Source organism: Ovis aries, chromosome 4 (genome assembly GCF_016772045.2).
Source record: "Ovis aries strain OAR_USU_Benz2616 breed Rambouillet chromosome 4, ARS-UI_Ramb_v3.0, whole genome shotgun sequence".
NCBI lineage: Eukaryota > Metazoa > Chordata > Mammalia > Artiodactyla > Bovidae > Ovis > Ovis aries.
Genome location: NC_056057.1, coordinates 72,455,845 through 72,478,256, shown reverse-complemented (window position 1 = coordinate 72,478,256; position 22,412 = coordinate 72,455,845). Strand labels below are relative to the sequence as shown.

General features: G+C 38.9%; 1 protein-coding gene across 9 annotated transcripts in view; it reads right to left on the bottom strand.

Moving 5' to 3' along the window:
* OSBPL3 (oxysterol binding protein like 3) overlaps window positions 1-22,412 on the bottom strand; it is a 196,352-nt gene that overhangs the window by 163,527 nt on the left and 10,413 nt on the right. The window lies entirely within an intron of this gene.

The following is a 22,412-nucleotide window of genomic DNA, read 5'->3' as shown; positions in this document are numbered from 1 at the left end:
GATCTGCTCTCAGGGGAACTCAACTAATGCAGTGGTCATTTAGGTTATTTCTAGGCCTCTCTTTCCCCATCCGCAAACTGAGAAAAAGGAATTAAATCCCTTCCAGCTTCCACATTCTAAGATGCCTCCTTTTATATATCACAACAAGGGTGACCTCTTCAATCGAGAGAAGCAAACTGCCCCTTTTTCTGAAGCTCAGTGATATATCACACCAACAGGTTCTGGTATTATAAGACTAGGTCATTAAACTTTATGGCAAATATAGGACCAGACATTTCAAGCAGGACAAAGACGAAGAGAGAAGCAGTAAGAGATGTCATAATTGGTGCATGTTCTACTTCAAAATGATGACAATCACTTTAATGAACTCACTTGACAAGATCTTATCACAGAGAAACAGCCTCAGCTGGAGGACCCCGTCTCCTTGAGCTACTTAAATAGCCCCCAATTCCCAAAGTATGTTTGTAAATCAGCTGCTTGGTATTTACAATTAGCTTTTTCCCACAGAGATGTTGTTAGAAACGCTTCTGTTCCTAAGCCAGGCCATTAAGAGTATTTAGTCTATAAAAGCACTGAGCACCAGCACAAAAGTTCCTAAGAAAGTATGTAACTTGACCACATTGCATTTCGTTACCAGAGAGAATATTTAATAATGCAATCAAGATTCCAGGAACAAATATTCACCCATGCCAATAGTTACACACAAAGATACATATAAACACACATACTGGTAAAAGGGGATTTCTCAAGAATCAAAATGTCTGCACAGATGTTCATTTACTTCCTTGTAACTAGTCTTGATATCAAGAGAGACCAACAACCAAAAAAACTCTAAAGCTCACCAAAACACTCAAGGGTTAAAGTAGAAACAACTGAATTCAACTCACAAAGTGTGCAGAACTACTTGGTCAAGATAAGAGGGAAAGAGGGCCATTCAGAATAAGCTTGCTCAGAATTAAAGTGGTTACGTAATATGGAACTCAGATCAACACAAAGGACAGTTTAAAGGTAATGCCCAACAGCTAAAAGTCAAGCTGCAAAATCACAAGAGCCCAAACTTGAGTTGAAGAAAAAATTGTTCCTTGTTTACATAAAGCTAAAGCCTTATTCCTTAATAGGTCAAAGTTGCATTTATATGAAATTGTATGAAAGCCCCACAGTTAATATTTGTTCATTTAATATTTACATCAACCACTACCACTCAGTTCAGCTCAGTCGCTCAGTCGTGTCCGACTCTTTGCGACCCCATGAATCGCAGCACGCCAGGCCTCCCTGTCCATCACCATCTCCCGGAGTTCACTCAGACTCGCGTCCATCGAATCAGTGATGCCATCCAGCCATCTCATCCTCTGTCGTCCCCTTCTCCTCCTGACCCCAATCCCTCCCAGCATCAAAGTCTTTTCCAATGAGTCAACTCTTCGCTTGAGGTGGCCAAAGTACTGGAGTTTCAGCTTTAGCATCATTCCTTCCAAAGAAATTCCAGGGCTGATCTCCTTTAGAATGGACTCGCTGGATCTCCTTGCAGTCCAAGAGTCTTCTCCAACACCACAGTTCAAAAGAGACTTGCCTAATATTGCAAATCACATATCTCTTAAGGTGTTAATATCAAAAATATAGAAAGAAGTCATACAACTCAATAGCAAAAAAACAAACACTCTAATTACAGATAGGCAGGAGAACTCAATAGATATTTTTCCAGAGAAGACATACTGATAGCCAATGCATACACGAAAAGATCATCAGGGAAACAAACCAAACCAAAATGAGATATCACCTCACACTTGACAGAATGGCTACTGTAAAACAGATGAGCAATCTTTTCTGGTGAGGTTGCTGGCAATTGTTGCTGGCAATTGTTGCTGGCATTGTTGCTGGCAATGTAAATTGGTGTGGTCACTATGGAAAACTATGGAGGTTCCTCAAAAAGGTAAAGATAGAACTATCATATGATCTAGCAATTCCACTTCTGGGTATTTTCCCAAAAAATACAACACTAATTCAAAAAGATATATGCACCCCCATTAATTACAGCATTATTTACAATATCCAAGATATGGGGACAACCTAAGTGTCCATCAATGGATGAACGGATAAAGAAAATGTGAGAGAGAGAGAGATATATACAATATTATCCAGTCATAAAACTGAGGGAAATCTTGCCATTTGTGACAACATGAGGAGACCTGAAGGGCATTATACTTGGTGAAATAAATCAGAGAAAGACAAATATTGTATGATCTCACTTTTACGTGGAATCTTCGAAAACACACACACACACACACACACACACACAAAAACCCCTGTGATAGGTTATTGGTTACCAGAGATAGAGAAGGGTGGGCATGGGTGAAGGGAGTCAAAAGATTCCTTCCAATTATAAAATAAATTAGTCACAGGGATGTAAAATACAGCATAGTGACTATAGTTAATAATATTGTATTGCATATTTCAAACTTGCTAAAACTTAAGAGTTATTAAAAGAAAAAAAAAACCCCACACCTCTAACACTAATTATTGAAGACTGTGGGATCAAGGACGAGAAAGTGAGGAGGAGAAATGAAGAAATCTGGGAGTGTAGAAATAACTGTCAAAGAAACCAAATCAATAAAAATCTCATGTAAAATATCTTAATGACCCAACATAAGTAGATCCATGGGTGATCTTTTTTTAAGTTTCCTAAAAATAAAAATGCCTTTAAAAAGCAGCTCTTTGCTCACATGAAAAGTAAATCATAATTACTTTTACAATTGTGCATAGAGGGTTCACGCTTAATTCCATGTCCATTCTGGTCAAAAAAGGGAAAAACGAAAAGTAAATGTAAACCTAAAAGGTCATGCAGTAGTATTAAATATATAGAGAGAGTCCATGAACGTGGATACAGAAAACACCAAATACTTTTAAAGCTGGCTAAGAAATTTGGTTTACAAAAGCCAAAACACTATTAATGTTTATGATCTAAACTTTATTACTATATACACACGCAGAGAGGATTCTGTCATTTTCTTTATCCTCAAGCTCCATAGTTTATCAGTAAAGATGTATGAACTGAGCTTAAAGAAAACAATATTCTTTCACATTTTTCCCCATGGAAGCATTGACAAAAAGCACCACAGGGGAGAAACCTGTATTAATTATCCTCATGGTTTGCAAGAAAAGCTCTTTATTAACTTCAACCGAAACAAACATAAATAAACAGACAAAACACTCTAGACATAAACCTGCTGCAAAAGCTCTCTAAAATCAAACATAACACCCACGGTACATCTTTCAGCTTGAATGAGTAAACCCCTCCAGCGAGACCTCCAATGGTTTCATTAAAAAACATAAAAGAGAATCGTTTCATTTAAGCATGAATGACACTGGAGAGAGCTTTCGTAATATTGATAACAACACTTCTTGGAGACATGATTAACTGGATTATCTCACCTAATAACTAAAAGGAAGAGGAGTGAATGTAGAGGGGCCTTTCATGCTTTGAAAAAGAACTCAGACATGGTAAAGTCTTAGACTGCAATAGTCAAGAGGTGCTTGAACCACTCAGGCACAAGTATAATGCATAAAATTCTATTCGATAAGACTAATATTTCATTTGCATTAGGATCAAGAATCTAAACAGACTTAAAGAATTTAAAGTAGCTAAGCAAAACAGATTTTTCCTTTTATTTTAGGGACAAGGAAACTAAGGCCCAAGGGCTCAAGATTTGCCCAGTGTCCTGTTACCACTAACTGTATACCTAGTTATCTAGGTCTACCTTCAGAATGTGAGGAACAGGGAGGCCTGGCATGCTGTAGTCCGTGGCATCCATCGCACAGCTTGGAGACTGAATAACTACACCTTGAAAATGCCTTGAGGCTCAATGAGAATGCCTTGAGGCCCAATACAATGCACTGAATACAATTCAGCAACACGCTGAACCTCAGAAACCTCGGAAGATGTAGTCTCATCTTCCATACCTGAAAAGTCACTTTTAACATCCTTAAACAAAACATGAAACAGGATGAAATTTCAGGTGTTGCTCCAGCACGAAGGAAAGTCTCATTTGAGCCACCTCAAGAAATTAGGAACTAAAATTTTTCATCCAGTTCAGTGTAATTCATGACAGGCATTTGTATATTCAGAGACAAAATCCCACAACATTCTTAGACTCTTGTCTGTTATTACATCAGCCCCAGGGAGATTACGGTTAGGTAACTTTCAGGATTTCCTAGCCCTTACTGGGAGGGATTGGGGGTAGGAGGAGAAGGGGACGACCCAGGATGAGATGGCTGGATGGCATCACTGACTCGATGAACGCGAGTCTGAGTGAACTCCGGGAGTTGGTGATGGACATGGAGGCCTGGCGTGCTGCGATTCACGGGGTCACAAGTCGGACACGACTGAGCGACTGAACTGAACTGAACAATCTGTAAACCCTTAGTGGAACCTATTAACAAAAGTACCATCTGAGGCATGTAAATTGCTAATGACTCTCAGTCTGAGTAACCCACTTAACATTTAAGCTTTTTGCAAGTCAAAAATAGGCACATATATGCAATGAATCCTTATTCCCCGCCCCCCCGTCCCGCCCCCCGTCCCGCCCCCCGTCTCTAAATTACCTATTCACATCTTTTTAAATTATGTTTTTGGATTTACATTTAATTTCTCTTTTATATTGAGGTAGAGTTGATTTACAATGCTATAAAACACAGCAAAGTGATTCAGTTATACATACATCCATTCTTTTTCAGATTCTTTTCCCATGTAAGTTGTTACAGAATATTGAGTAGCATTCCCTGCACTATACAGTAGGTTCTTGTTAGTTATCTACTTTATATATAGTAGTGGTTAAACTGGTAATCCCAAACTCCTAATCTGCCCCTCCTCTCTACCTCTCTCTTTGTAAGCTTTTTTTTTTAATGTTCTTATTGATATAGAATACCCTATACATTCTTACTCCTCATGCTTTTTCTGTTATGTATACTGTAAATAGCTTCTATTAGTTGATGTCTTATCTTAATTTTGTTAAAAGTCCCATTTCTTATATATATATATATGTTTAATTATGTTTCTATAACTCTCCACCTTAAATGTAAACAGGGCCTGTTATTGATAGCACTGTGGTACAGTTCAGTTATATAAATCTGAACTTGGTATAGTTCAAACAGTATAGTTCAGTTTCCCACCAGTCCCAAGGCTTTTCTCAGTCTTGTCTTAACTATATCAACAATTCCCACCCTTTTAGTCAATGAAAATTTGATGTTTTTGAGCCTTTCATTTTTGTAGAGAAAAATAGCCCAAGAAAGTAAAAACACTTCTAAATATATGATTTTGGCTTGATAGTTGTAAAAATCAGAAGCTGAAATGATTTTTAACCCATATCTCCTCACATAATCTTCCAAAATACAGATCCAAGAAGAAAGAATTTGGGGGAAAAAAAAGAGAGAAGGAGAAACTGAAGTGAGGTTAGTAGAGAAAGTCATTCTCCTAAAACACTGCTGAATTTCAAAGATGATTTATGTTTGAAACATATGAGATCAAAACAATTAAGAAGATATTTGAAAATTAATCATTATCCTGAGAAAGGCCTTTAGGGAAATTCAAAGTTATACTGTTTTCTGTGAGCAGAGTGACCAAATTTTTCAAAATGGAGTTTTAAAAAAACATAAATGTGTACAAAGGTCTGTCTAGTCAAAGCTATGGTTTTTCCAGTAGTCATGTATGGATGTGAGAGTTGGACTATAAAGAAAGGTGAGCGCCGAAGAACTGATGCTTTTGAACTGTGGTGTTGGAGAAGACTCTTGAGAGTCCCTTGGACAGCAAGGAGATCCAACCAGTCTATCCTAAAGGAAATCAGTCCTGAATACTCCTTGGAAGGACTGATGCTGAAGCTGAAACTCCAATACTTTGGCCACCTGATGTGAAGAACTGACTCACTGGAAAAGACCCTGATGCTGGGAAAGATTGAAGGCAGGAGGAGAAGGGGACAACAGAGGACAAGATGGTTGGATGGCATCACCAACGCAATGGACATGAGTTTGTGCAAGCTCTGGGAGTGGGCGATGGACAGGGAGGCCTGGTGTGCTGCAGTCCATGGGGTCACAAAGAGTTGGACATGACTGAGCGACTGAACTGAACTGAAATGTGTACACCTTTAGAAGAATATTGAAAGGGGAAAATGTTCGAATCTCATCTCCCATAAAAAGAGTACCTTCAGGGTTCCCAGATTTAAAACATTTCCCCACCCAATTCCCTTCCCCTCATTCACCTCACCTAAAATAACTATCTTAAAAGATGAAAGCCTTCCCTTGAGTAGTTTTGCTTCATCATTCTAATTGTTCTAGAGACCCAGCCACAGCTGGACTCCTGATACCCAACCATTTATCATCTCTGCCTGGGAGATCGCCAGTATATTTCCAAACCAAGCAACTCTTCCCCGGGGTTCCTTTCAAGGAAGATTATACCAGCAGTTTCTAATTTCCTATCCCTGCAGGAAAGGTTGTTCAGAGTTTGATTTTAAATATCTCTTATTGAAATTTTGCATGGCTGAATTATGACCAGATTTCAAATCTTCATCTTAAAATGGGAGTTTATTAATTGGTTATAAACATGTTATTATTCTCAGTATGAAAACCAAATAGATTAACAGAAAAAAAGAGGAAGCATATTAAAAAGCAGTCAGATTGTATCACTGATTAAGTAGTTCACAGCCAAGGAGGAAGCGCACTTTAAACAGAAGCTGCAGATTTATATCCACTCCCTATTTCAGGACCTAGCACTGTAGACACTCAATAAATATTGAATGAAAAGCTTTTTTCCATCCAAGACTCTTCTTCTCTCATACTATTCCACTCTTCTGCCTTCCCCAAGAACTACAGTTTTCATGGAAGCAAACAAGGGAGTTATGAAATTCAAATGCACAATCTCTCAAGCCAAAACATTGTCCTGAACCCCAGAAGTCATCTAACTGGTTTGTTAAGTTGTGAAAAGTCTTTCTAATCAAACAATTTGGATTAATTTATTTTGCAAATTTAGATATCTTTAGACATGAAGTTAGGGGAATTTGTCTACTGCCTGGTGACTCAATGATCAAGAATCCACCTGCCAAGCAGGAGACCCAGGTTCGATCCCTGGATCAGGAAGATCCCCTGCAGAAGGAAATGGCAACCCACTCCAGTTTTCCTGCCTGAGAAATCCCATGGACAGAGGAGCCTGGTGGGCTACAGTCCATGGGGTCGCAAGAGTCAGACATAACTTAGTAACTAAAGAGCAACAACAGCAGCTGCAGACACTAAGTTATTATTCTTTGCACCAAAAGAGACTTACTTTTTAATCCTTTCTCCACGAGGATGTCAAAATTTTTCAGTCACAAGGTAAGACATCAGATCAAAATAGCTTTAAAAGTTCTGTACAATCATGAATGTCATTACAGTTACTCTTATGCCAAGAATCATTTACACAACTTGAATTCTTATAAACACGTTGACTAGAGACCCATTTAACCTGGGCATTTCTGCTCCAAAGAAAGTATTTAGACAAACAACACTCTTATCATTCCAAACATATTATTTTTCAGTACTGCCTGAAAAATTCTCTTACACAGATCAGAAAAAAAAGAAGAATGTCAGGAAAAAAAAAAAGAATGTCAGGTTGGTGCAAAGAGGCAAGTCATGCAAATAAACTTAGGTTCTGCTCAAACAGTTAAAATAATTAAAAACTTGGACCCTAAGCAAGCAAGCAAACAAACAAACAAAAAATATTTCTGCATTGACAACTCCTTTTAATTTCAAACCTGGAAAATATTTTAGCAGGAATATGGTGACCAAACTATGTTACCTAGAAATAATAAGAATGGAAGACACATTGAAAGGACTTTTTTTTTTTTAAGAGTGTAAGAAATATCATACTGGGTCTGATAAGTGGTTCCTCTGGCCAAAGGTTCTTGACAATGGTGCTAAAGGGATGGGATATTTATCGCATTCAATGGGGTAGACTGAAATAGAGTAAAGAATAAAGCAATTGGGCTGTTAAGAAAAATGTAATCATGTCCTCCATAATCATGACTTTCAAGACCCATGATGTCTTTTGGTCACTGAAAGTTTCAAGAGAGCAGAAATTTTATTTCTTCACTAATTTATATATATATACATATATATGTGTATATATATATATACACACACGTATATACACACATATATACATATATATGCATATATACACACACATATATACATACATATATGTATGTACATATATACATACATATATATATACACACACCCAGTACTTGAACAGCATCTGGCACATATAAGGCCCTAAGCAAATTGTTTTTTAATTAATAGTGTTACAACACAATCATTCACACACTTGCTTAAAGCAGGTTAGCACATTAAGTTACCAGTTAGTTCCCCATTAAGAAGGCAAAAAACACTTAAACTTTTCCCATAATGAGGCTGGGTGCTGCCTGTCATTCAAGGACTCATTTATTCTGGCAATAAAAACCTACTGAGCACCTGCAACGTGCTAGGAATTTTGCTGAGGCTGGAGGTGCAGTTGTGGACAAGACAAGGAATTCCTGCCCTCAAAGGGCTTCCATCCTAGCGACTTCCTGGTTGCTATGCGGTCAGGCTGTTGAAGTGAAGAAAAACAAGAGGCTAGTTTGTAGACTGAAGTGAGATGATGGTGGCTTGGATCAGGGAGGAGCTGGTGAAAAGGAACTGGACTCAGGATATATTCTGTACATTTAGAGGTTGATGGAGATAATCCAGGAGATGGAGAAATTAATAATGTAGTAGACAGGGGGTAAATCCATGGGCAAAGCAAGAGAGGCTGAGACCCATGAACAGGCGCATGACCTCAGACGGGGCAGGGACAAATGACTCACTGTAACAGGACAGAGGCAGAGTGTGGGTATCATAATTTCCTAGCACCTAAGTCTCCAATAAAGGAAAATTTTTCTCTAAAAAATACCCATTAGACTGCAGGTTAAGCCCATTCTCTTCCCTAATAAAGAAATATAACACACGCTCATTATACTCAGAATTGTTAAAAATAGAGAAAATATTAAAAACATACATTGATATCACCTGAAACGTCACCGTCTAGTGGTAACTATTATAAACCTTTGCCGCAGTTCATCCCCAAATGTTTTTTTGATACCTATTTTATTTATTCTTGTCATTGGGTTCAAATTGTATAAAAATGATTTTACATCCTGGTCTTCTCAGAAGTATTGCCCCCACTTCATACTCATATATTTCTCACTTTAACAGGACTGACTCACAGTCACAAGCACCTAGCCACTCAGATTAGAATACAGCTAATTTTTTAAAAAATCCTTCATCAGTTTTCCCCACTCTGGCTTTCCCATCTGCCCATTCCATGTATTTGTCATTATGAAGAACAGACGGATAAAGCTCTAGAATATCTGCTGTCATTTTCACTTCTCTAAACCATCAAAAGAGCATCTTCCTTTATCTCTGTCTTGTGTACATAATGCATACATTTCTCACAGAAGGTTTCTCAGTTTATAAAGTTGGTCTCACTGTTAGAATTAAAAATGTTGGATTTGTTTTTGCATTCTTCCTTGTAATTCTGGCTTTTCGCTACCTTTGTGATTTCCCAGTCTGTCTTTTAGCTCCTTATGTAATATTATGTGAATAATCAAATTTTAGTTTTCAATGAAGATTTTTATTCCTCTATTGTTTTTTCTTCTGTTAACTTTACCACCTTTCAGCCATTACTTTCTTCTCATGGAGCTCTTTTGGGGTGGTGAAATTTCTTTTTAAACTAGGCTTTCTTTATTTTTACTGAATTTCTAGCTCCCGATTTCAAGATCAGCGCTAGTAACTGAAGCAGTGAAGTCTTGAGCGTATCTGTTTATATCCTTCCACACTTTCTGTCTTTCCTCGGTTTGCCTTGCCCCCATCCCCCATCTCTGCCAATATTAAATACTCAATAGAATGTTCTAACTGCTCAGCACTATAACTGCCATATTCTACCTGCCCTGCCTGGTGCTGTGAAGGTCAAATAAGATCAAGTGCTAATCAAACCTTCTAGAAAATTCCAGTAAGTACTTGAATAGGCCCTTTGCTTCTGATAAAAGAGGAATTTAATATTCTGAAAGGAAAGGCTACCGAAGCAACTTAACACACTCATGCAGTCTTTGAGATCCCGGCAGAATAGACATGAAAAAAATTCACCCTCCACTAAGGATTGTGAGACACAAAGCCTTCCCATCAAAAAAGATTACATTTCTACAGTTTCAAAACAAATCCATGGGCTGCATCGTGCAAATACCTTTCATCCTTCAACCTTCTCTTCCTTAATGAATTTCACCTTTTCAATCAGTGACAGAGTTTGAAAATGAGCTCTAGTCTAGATTGAACAGATGAGACTTGATCATAGAGCTAATACAGTATGCAGTAAAGACATCTAGATAAAAACTGCTAACAATAAACACTTCCCAAATCGCCAGTCTTCAGCTACTTTTAATCAGTGCATATTCATTCAGCCTAAAAACTCTATATTTTGCCTTTTGTCCTTTTAATAAAGTTGTAGTAAATGATATTACTTCTTAAACAATCCACTTGACATTCTCAAATCTAACATCAGCCACTGAAGGATTTTGTGCAGATTGCTTAAATACCTGAATCTCAGCTTTCTCATTTGTCAAACAGAAATAAAAACTGTTTTCTCAGTTGTTTATCATGATTAAATGAGGGAATGCACTTGAAAGAATTTATAAACTCTAACAGACTATGCAAAAATACAACTGTTAGACTGCAATTTGAAGTCCTCTATGATCTCATTTCCTAGTTTTTTGTGTTTTTTTTTTTTTTTTTTTGGAGGGGAGTAATTTTATTTACTTTGATTAAGTAATACATTTACATGGTTCAAAATTCCCAAGTTGCAAGAGGGTATATACAGTTAAAAGTCTTTCATTCCTTTCCACCAACCACCTGACTCTCTTCTCAGGATTGTAATCAACACCATATTTACTTTTCAGATGCATGTGGATTTTCCCCCAATTTTTATCCAAGTGCTATCACTATTCACTGGTTTACATCTTTTTTCTGGTTTAACAATGTATCTTGGAGATTGTTTCATACCCATATAACAGCAAAGAGGGAGCGCCTCCATTCTTTTCATTGGTTGCATGAAAAGCCATTGAGTGGAATGACCATGATATATTTAACTGTACTACATTTAGATTATTTCCAATATCTTACAGTTACAGTCTTTGCTCATGTATAGGCATACTTGTAAGTTACATTTCTAAAAGAGAATTGCTGGGTCAAAAAGTATGCACATTTTCAATTCTGAAAATGACTGCCATGTTGTCCTTAGCAGAAGTTTATAGCAATTTATTCTCCTTCCAGCCATAAACGGTAACTATTTCTCCACACAACTGTCAGCATAATCTTGTCAAATATTATTGTTAAATCTCAGCCAAAAGGATAACCAAAAAATGACATAACTATGTTTTTAATTTGCTTTTCCTGGTGAGCTTCTTGGTCCTTTTTTTGATTGAACAAATTTATTTCACTCCCTTTTACTTTCTTCCTCTATATCTCTGTGCACATCCTATCTATGAACTGGTCACCCAGAAATAGCTGCTATTCTCCAAATGGACCACATTTTGGAAAATGCCTATTCCTTTCACCTCTAGTCACAAAAATTTCTGACAACCAAGTTCAAAGGCACTTCAAAATTTATGAAATGTTTCTATTTTCCTCATAAAACTTAATCCCTCCCTTCCTCAGGGCACACTGTTAGAGCTTCAGAATAGCATCATTTCACTCTGCCATGTACATATATGAGTTTCTTAAAGTATAAGACCACGTTCTCCATCTTAGCATCCCCCATCATGTCCAACACATTCACTCAGTTAATGTGAAATGAAAGCCTGAATTAGAAATGAAACAACCATGACCTTCTACATGCAAATGTGTTCTTAAACTTTCAAAATTCTGTAAATCTAGTAATGGGGATAATAAAATCCAGTGAAGCTCTGGACACTTGTTCTTTGACCCAGAAGTTCATATTACAACTTAATGCTGATAAATTTCCTTCCTTCACATTTTTCGTTCAATGTTGTTTACTTAACACTGAAATCCTGGTTGTGACTTAAATGACTAAAACATATAACTAAGATCAAAATATTTTTTTTAAATATTTTTTACTGTACTAATATCCAGTAAACCCATGAAAAGGTGGCTGACTTTTTACTAATCAAGGAAATACAATTTAAAAATTACAAGATACCATTAAACATCCAACAGAATGACTAAAGTGAAAAAGACAGAAATATCAGGTGTGGCTAGAGATCAACAAGAATTCTCATAAACCAGTGGAGGAAAATGGTATAACCATTTTGGAAAACTGGGGGAACAACTAAAGCCACACACATGTCAACCCTGTGACCCAGAAATTCTCCTCAATATATGTTTTATTAACATACATTATTCACAATGTATAATGTATTAATATACATTGTTCACAAAAAGCTGTGTACAAAAATGTTGGCAGTGGCATTAATTATAACAGCATAAAGAGAAAAACCTAAATATTTATCAATAGCTGAATAAATTATGGTATTCATACAATGGAATTCTAACAGAAATGGGAATGAACAAACTAGACAACTTCATCTCACAGACCCAAAGAGTCTACATAAACATAAAAAGCAGCAAAGGTAATTGGATGGTGTTAAAAGTCAGGAGACCCTTGTGAAGTAGGAATGGAGACTGGGAACCACATGAGGAGGCTTCAAAGGAGACAATAATCATCTCAGTTTGATTATACAGATGTGTTCATTTTGTGAAAACTTATTAGATGATACAGTTGTACTTTGTATACTTCTCTGCATAGATGTAACATTTCAATAAAAAGTTTACCTAAAATAAAAGCAATAGGCTAAACTTCCAAAAGGGGATATATTCCTTTCAAAGTACCTTTCATGAATAAATGTTTTGTTTTTTTTTTTAAATGTCATGGTGACTGTTAGCCATTTCTGCAAACCCAACTGACTTGCACTGGTTTGACCCCAGAGCCTACTATCAAAAAGAGATCCCGAGAAAGGAGTTTTCTATTTCTAAAACATTGCAGGAGCCACAAATGGTATTCAGAATGGTTTGATTAAGGGGGAAAACTGAGGTGACCTAAGATCAGCCACTGGGAACAAGCAATGATTACAGAAAAAGATGAAAAGAAACAAAACCTCCTTAAATGGTACCAAAATAACAATTACTCTTAAGCCTTCTGTTGAGGGACTTCGGGAAAAAAAAAAAAAACACTATTTCTTCAACGCAGATATGTGTCTCAGCACCCAGCTTCCCTCCCAATATTATTTCAAAACACTGCTCAAGAGACAAAAGAGCACCACGGGAGTAGCAATTAATGGCAAAGGCAGGTGTCTGAACAGAGGGAAACCAAGGGAAATGAAACACAGATCTTCCCCTCATTAGTCTTCTAAAAATACTCCCATAACACAAAGGCATGCCCTGCTTTTGAGGTATAAATGAATGAGAAACCTAGTCAAAATGGTTTCTGTGAGTCTTGACCATGGCCCGGATACAAATACTTTGAAGATTTAAAAAAGGAAAAGAAAAATTGATGGCACTGACCTAGTCGAGCAGTGATTCAAATAAATACAGACATGGACAAAATAAAACCAATACATAGTAAATTCAATTATCAGTGTCAATGGAGACAGATTTTTAAAAAGCTTTTCCATTTGATTGTGCAATATAGAAATAGCTGACACTCCAGGGCTGATAAGCGGACCTGAACACTTACTCTTTTCTGAACCTGACATTAATTCATTTTTAACTTGATTTCGATTGGACTCAAGAAAAAGGCAAACGGAAAAGATCAGAAGTCAAGGCAAACACCAGCAAAAGAGATGATTTTGCAACCAACTTTCAACTTGCTGTTAAAGGATGTACCGAAAAGACAATTAACTGAAATTCAGTGAGAACTCATTACAGTTCACGTTAGTCAAGGTAAAAACTGGTTTTGCTCAAAAACATAGCCAACTAGGCAGCCCCTCTGAAAAGAAACAAGAAAAGAAGGTGGGATGCTGTCAAGGTTTTAAATACAGCTCTTGATTTTACCTTGTCCACCTTCAGGTAAAGGTGCTAATAAGCAGTGAAATTTGTAGAAGGCAAGTAGCAAGAAGGAAAACAAGCAAGAGATTTGAATAATCAAACTTTCAAGTAAGTTTGTTTAAATCTGGAACTAATAATTCTTGGTTCATGCAATGATTAAAAAAAAAAAAATCTCTCCCCTTATAGAAGGTAGGATTAGAATTAACCACTAATGATCTGAGTTAGCAATGACATCAAGGGAAAAAGGGAAGATTAGAAGTTACTTCCTTTTCCTTAGTATCGCAAAGCAGATTTATTAAAGATATCTATGCTGATCATTCAGCCAGAAACAAACTTAACACTGACCTGGTTAAACAGATTCAAAGAGAGAATCACCATCAGCTTAGCCATGCCCTGAATTAGACCTGAAATTAGCAATAGGAACAGCAAGAAGAGCATTTGCTGAGGGCTTACCTGGCAATTCAGGTGACTAGGAAGGACTAGAAGGAATTCACAATCCAAGAAATAAGCGAGTAGCTTGGGAAGGGGCTAAGTAAACAAACCTGTGGATAGCATCAGAGCTGAGCATTTATTTATTTATTCATCACCTTGAGTGTTCATAACGCTGCAAAAGACAGACATCCATTATTTTTGCTTGTCCATCCAACTCATACTTCTGATACCAACACCTCATTCTTCAGTGAGAAAAGAGGAAACATCCCTTCCCTGATTCCACAGGGAATATCTGACCCACACCCGGCCATGACAGTCCTAAGTCTGGTCCCAGGAACGAATTCAGGTTAGGGGCGACTCTATCTGCAGAACAGAGCTGTTTACCATGTAGGAAATAAGCCCTCAGCTCTCGAGGTATTCACATGGAGAGAGCTGGCTGAGAATGAAGCCAGATGAAAACAAGCTAGGAATCAGCAACAAATAAGGCCCTGATGACATGATTTGAACCCCTAGATGCAGCCATGCCTGAAGTTAGCATTACTCTTGGACTTTGTAGCAACATAAGCTAATACATTTTCTCTTACATTGGATCGGTTTCTGTTGCTTGAAAACAAAATGCCCTAGTACATCATGACTTATTAAATTCCTTTAAATCCCTTTACAGGAATAATTCTTCAGCCAGATCACCTACTGTGAATTATTTTTAAAAAACTAAAAATATCTTTTTTGAAGAGGAACATTCTGAGAAATTAATATGAAATAATTCTGTCAACATTACTCCCTGCATCTTAGGAAACTTTTGATGACAGAACTATTTCCTCCCACAATGAAAAATAAGCTTCTTGATGTAACTGATTCTTCACAGCTAGATCCTAATATCAGGTTGTCTGAGCCTTTAGAACACCAAAAACCTGTCTGTTCAGCTTCATCTTTGTGGATTCAAGGAGCTCACAGAATGAAGTGAAATTTGATGGTTTTGCTGTTTGAATTCACTTTTTCCTGACTCCACCAGGGAAAGAAGAAGAATCCAAAGGAAGAGTGTGGACTTGACACCCCTCCCTTTGCCCCCACTTCCCCACAAAACAGAGGCCAGTCGTGGACAGACTGGACAGTTTAGTTGCAAACTGCTGATGGTAGCAGACACATTCTGTGGGTCTGTTCCTTGTTCACCATGACAAAACCCATTCTGATGGGAAAACAGAAAGGCTGAGGCCCTCTCCACAAGGAATCTGGCCAGTACCCTTTGCCCCTCTTTGCTGATCTTTGTCCTGAGTAGACAGTAGCACATTCAGCTGGGTTCAATCTGATTGCCTACACCCAAGGATGCAGGAGTCGGGGCGGAGTGGGGGAAAATATGCTGACTCAGGTTCCAAATATAGAATGTGCCAGCAGAGAATGATAAAAAAGGCCCAGAACTAGAAGTTCAGAGGGCTCAGATCTGGTCCTAGTCCTGGTTCTGCCACCAACTATATGTGACTCCAAATAGCCATTTCACCTTTCAAGGTGCTGGTTGCCTTATTTTGAAACTGACGGGAGGAAATGGATCTGTGTTCTTTCACTGTGGGTGGTATCTCGGGTGGATAGTAAAGGCAATTTAGTGGATCAAGACTAATATTAAAAAACTGACTCTAAAGCTGACAGGAATTACACAAGATGAATCTAGGGCATCCTATAGTCCCAGAAAGAACATGCTCAAAAAAAAATCCCATGGACGGAGGAGGAGTCTGGTGGGCTACAGTCCATGGGGTTGCTAAGAGTTGGACACGACTGAGTGACTTCACTTTCACTTTTCACTTTCATGCATTGGAGAAAGAAATGGCAACCCACTCCAGTGTTCTTGCCTGGAGAATCCCAGGGACGGGGGAGCCTGGTGGGCTGCTGTCTATGGGGTCGCACAGAGTCGGACATGACTGAAGTGACTTAGCAGCAGCAGCAGCAGCAGCAGCAGCAGGGTGGGTCGAGAGTGAGTCTTCTGCCTGCTGCACCAATGCCTGGGTTTTCAAAGGGCTCCCTGGACCCATGGCACCAGCATCACCTGAGAACTTGTTTGAAATGCAGACTCTCAGATCCCACCACAGATGCACTAAATCAGAAACTCTGCAGTGAGGCCCAGCAATTAACACGCCCTGTAGGTCTCTGTGGTGCTGCTGAAGTCTAGATCCCAGAGAAACAGATGTATAACTGTGCATCCCCTCCTGCTGGCTTCCTGATCAACTAGCAGTCATGTAGCTCTCATCTCCTCCAGAACCCCCTTCACATCTATTGACACTTGGCTAATTCTCACACAACTCCTTTAGGGGTGTGGGGAGGGAGGAGTACTATCCACAGGAATGCAGAGAAGTCCATGGCACGCTGGACCTCAGCATGCGTCAACTAGCCAGAGCAAGAATTAAGAACATGGTTATTTTGCTTAACTCATCCATGAAGTTCTTAGCCATGAAGGATAATCGGGGCACACGTCTGTACCACACACCACACATTGTACAGAGACCCAGATTCCAACATCCTGCCTTCTGGTTCCTGGCATTGGTCAGACAAAGGTGTCAATCTGTGGGTCAAAAAAGGCAGCTATCTCATGTAAACACCCATCGGCATACATCCATGAAAATTAGACCTTTTGATGCCAGAGAACAAAAGAGCCTTCTCAGCCCTTCATCAGGGAACAAATGATGCAGAATGGAGAGTAACAAGCAAACTGGAATGCTATGTTGGCCATGAGATCAAAGCCTAGAGAAACAGGAATTACAAGTCAGGAGTATGGTGCATTAGCGGGCTGCCATGAAGTCCATGTAGGCCTTTTTCTGAACCATGTTTAGGCCACAGCTATTTTCCTTTTCCTATCTGACACCTCATTATTGGTATTGTCCCTAACCTGACAAACATATAACAAGCAACAGAACACTGAGCTAAAGAAAGACTGAGTTGAAAACCAAATTTGGGTGAAAACTATACCGTTTGTACACATACAAGGTAAAAGAACCGCTGAAGTAAACACAGTGTTTCTCTAAATAACAGAGGCGGGATTCGTATGTGTCTTGGGAGACAGGAATATTGATTCTTAGCATGTCATAAATAAACCGTATACATAAAAATATATGTGTGTTAGTCGCTCAGTAGTGTCCGACTCTTTGCAACCCCATGGACTATAACCTGCAATACTCCTCTGTCCATAGAATTCTTCAGGAAAGAATACTGGAGTGGGTTGCCAATCCCTTCTCCAGGGGATCTTCCCAACTCAGGAATCGAACATGGGTCTCCTGCATTGCAGGCAGATTCTTTACCATCTGAGCTACAAGGGAAACCCCAAAATATATGTCAACAAATAATCATTCCTTCATTAACCTCCACTTTCCTTATTCCACAGTCACAGTCATCTAGAAAATATAGCCTCCATCCCATAATTTATTGAAAGATTAAAAAAAAGATAAGCAATACACCACCACAGAGGCATATGCAGCTTGAGTCAGAAAACTAACGGAGAGAGAAGTGGCACATCACAGTTCCTGGGCCGACACTGCAAACGTGTACTCACAGGCCGTCTCCCTGATCTGTCTCGAAGTTTGATGGGAATCCTCCCTGGCTCCTATCCTCCCCACCACTGAACACACAGTGGAATACAACATTTGGTTGTTGTGTGTGACCACCAGTCACACTGATGAAGTACATTTCATAGCTCACACACTTTCGGTGGGTCTGCAACTGCCCACCGCTCCCTCCATCCAACCTTAAAAATCTTTCCACCTTAAAAGGTCTCCAAGGTATGATCTATTAACATCCCTCCCAGGAGCTCTCTCCTGGTTTTCTTTGGAATTATCCCTCTCCGCTATTCACAAGCAATCTTGGAAATAATATCCACCCCCATAGAGTGGCTAGGAGAATTATATCAAGTTATATTTTCTCAAAAAGGATTGAGCATAGTGGTTCACTTTTTATAGACAATCCATTAAAGAAATCTGCTATATCATTATAAGGTCCTCCGACCTTTGTGACTACCTACCTCTTGTTTGCCATTCTTCAAGGTACCACATCCATCTCCCTTCCTCTCCTGGGACCTGCCCAAAACATTGGACAGGTTGGGCCTCCCTTAGAAACCTCCTCAACTGTCCTAATTTCAACTAAACTGCTGACTCCCAGGAGTGATCCTCAGTTTTGCCCTCTCTTCTGAGTTATCTGGGGGGTATCACTGATATCACCCACATACGTTAACCTCAGCATGTTTAAAACCAAAAGCATCCTTTAAAAAAAAAAAAAAAAAAAACCTAAAGCATCCTTTTGCCCTAAGACCGATTCATTTATATTCTTCCGTAGTAGTCAATGGTTCCTTAAATAATAGTCACATAGGCCTGAAACTCTAGAGTTACTTTTTGGCTTGCTTCCTATGTTTACTGTAGAATAAGTAACTCCTTTACCTGGAACAAAATTTCAAAGATACAATTTAAATCTCACACCTGTCCTTTTATCTTCCAGCTCCTTTCCTTGGGGAATCTGATGTTACCCACTTCTTGTTTAGCCTTCAAAAGATATTTTATATTCATGATACACAGGGGGTACTAGTAAATGTTTATCAACCAGCTCTCTGGAGAAACAAAAACAATGAAAACCCTGTTCTGGTTCCTTTGCCAACTTCCATGCTGTAAATACTCACACCTTGGCCAATTTCAAATGACCACTGACCACTGCAAAGTCACTGACCAAGGAGTTGGGGAGAGATATACACAATTGGTTCTTACATGCTGACGCTAGCTGGCTTCAGCCCACCCTTCCTCCACCCCCCTTTATGAATATGTGTACATATGCATAAATATGTACATGTTTATGCATATAAGCATATAACATATATATTAGGTGTGAATATATTTTTACTCACATGGAATTATCCCATACATACTTTGGTATATATTATATGTAAGCCACAAACCTATGTATTCTACACTTTTTTTTTTTTAACTTAACAATACCCTTGAGATTGTTACAAATCATTAGATGTTGAGCTGCCTCATTTTTAACTGCTCCATTATTCATTAACCAGTTCTTACTAATGAACAATTAGGTTATTTGCAATCTTTTTATTCAAACAGTGTTGCAATAAATAACTCTGCATGTATATCACTGTGCACATTTACTTATCAGTAGGATTAAATTCACAGAACTGTTATGGCTGATTTAAAGGGTGCATGTGTTTACAATGTTGATAAGATACTTCCAAGGGCTCCACACAGAGCTTGGAACAATTTACATTTCCAACCATCATGAATACTCGCTTCCTCTAACCTCTGGCAACAGTTTTACCACTTTATGTTATATTTGCCAATCTGACAGGTTAAAAAATAGCATCTTGTTTCTCTCGTTATGAGTAAGGTTGAAGTTTTCACATACTTAAGAGTCATTTGTAGGCAGGTTTGTAAACTATTTGTTCAAATTTTTTGCCTCTAGAGCAACCGTCCTTTCTTTTATTGTAATTCTTTATATATTGATGGAATTAGACCTTTTTGTGACATCAATTGCAATTATTTTCCAAATTAATTGCCTTTTGACAGTTAAAAAAATTGCTCTGCAAAAATCACATGTAGTCAAGTGAATCAATCTTTTGTTTTATAGCTTCTGGACTTTGTGTCCTATCCTGAAAAGCTTTTCTATCTCATTATTAAAATCGTATTCTATTTTTTTCCTAGTTGTTTTAATATTAAAGTTTTGATCGACCTGGAATTTATTTTGATGGAAGGAGTGATGTAGGGCTCCAACTTTATTTTTCACCTGATTGTACGAACACCATTTATTATCTCACATAGAATTATCTCTGCCTTCTCCCTCAACCCTGGTCCTTAATCCTCTATTTCCAGGAGCTGTCATTCTGACTTGCCAATACTTCTGTGTTGTCTGTCCTTTCGTCTCCCATTGTGACCAACCTATTTTGGGTCTCATCGTGCTTATACTCCCAGCCTCTGATCATCTCTATCACCCCTAGGATTTTTCTCTAAAATAGCTCCCACCATATCACCTCCTTGTTCACTGTCCACAGAATGAAGTTCAAACCCTTACTACAGGATTCAGCGTCCACTTCATTTGGGCCCCAACCCACCTCTCCATTCTCATACTCATTCACTTTCCCCATTTAAAACAGTCCTTCTGATCAAACTGGAGGGTTCATCATTCCTTAAAATGCTACACCTCGACTGAAACAAGTAAATGTATATAGCAAAACAGAAATACTCACAGATACAGAAAACAAACTAGTGGATATCAGTGGGGAGATGGAAGCAGGGAGGGGCAAGATACGGGCATGGGATTAAGAGGGACAAGCTACTATGTATAAAATAGATAAGCAACAAGTGTATATTGTACAGCACAGGGAATTATAGTCATTATTTTGTAATAACTTTAAAAGGAGTATAATCTATAAGAAGACTGGATCATCATGCTGTACACTTGAAACTAACATAATAATATAAATTAACTACACTTCAGGTTTTTTTTTAAAAATGGCTATGCCTTGGCTCATCCTGCATTTTCTGCCTGGAGTGTGTTTCCCATCTAGCATTCCTTTGTCTCAATCCTACACGTCCTTCAAGGCTTGGTTCAGATGCCCCCTTCCCTGCAGAAACATCTCCTATGGCCTCTCTGGGCTCAAACCACATCTCAACATCTTGTTCACAGCAAGTGTTGCACCTCTCCTTGTCTTTCACATTGTGTGTTTAGAACTCTCCCCCACAAACATTCCTTGAGAGGAGGGGCTGAGGCTAATCAATTATGATACATAGTTTTCAATGAAATGAAAAGGTCTTAGCCTAGTGGTTCTCAAACTTTAGTGAACAACAGAAGCAACGGAAGGGTTTGTAAAAAGCAGATTGCCGGGCCCTCCTCTCAGTTTCTGATTCAAAAGGTCTAGGGTGGGGCCAAGAATTTCTGTTTCTAACATGTACCCAGGTGATGCTGATATGGTAACTTGTGGAACCACATTTTGAAAACTGCTGCCTGAGACAGCACATCAAATCTCAAACTGCAAGCCTTTGAAAAGGTGAACACAGTCACACACCCAAAAATCTCACGAAGGAGGAAATCCTCTGGAGCTGGGTGTCCTTTAGACAGGTGTGGATTTCACCTTGTCCATCCAGTTCCGCATAGAAGGCAGTGACCTGCCCAAGGCCACAGAGGCACTACTGGGGATGGATTCATCTTCTGATTCTCCATCTCCCACTCCTGTGATCTCCACCACAGTGAGGGGCCCTCTGGTCAATGACATAAATACACCCCAGTGCTGCCACTTGGTCCCATTGTGATCGTGGGTAAATGACTTAAGCCCCCCTAGGCTTGTGACAGTCACAGGTTCTTTGAGTAGAAGAGAAATTATTCTGGCAACTGAAACAAACAAAAAATGTACTGGGAAATGAGTTTCAGGAAGTAAGAGGGGGTGGGTGGAGGGACAGGCGCTGGCACAGCTTCATGGGACCTGAAGCCAGACCACAATGCCAAGCAGATAAGAATGGTTGGATCGGGAGATGCCCTTGGCAGCAGAACCTCTGTGACCCTTGGCACTGAACCCAGATTCCAGTTAAGAGACATCTGAATCCTAGGGCTACCCACAGCTGAGGAGAATGGGGCCCCTCATTCCAGACCCTTAGGCAAAAAGTGAGTCCTCAAATGGAAATCAGAAAGGGTAAAGGGATGTTGGACAATCAAAGAGCAAATGATTACTCCCCAGCCTCTGTCTGGCTGTTGGTAAACTGTTACACTGAGAGCCCCTTCATAAATTACTAGACGATCTAATGAGGTAGTGTAAGTACAGCACTTAACCTGGCATATAGTAAGTATGCCACAGCTATTGGCTACCATCGCTGTTATTACTGTTCTTTGCAATTATCATCAACCCTTCAAAGTCAAGATGGTTCCCCATG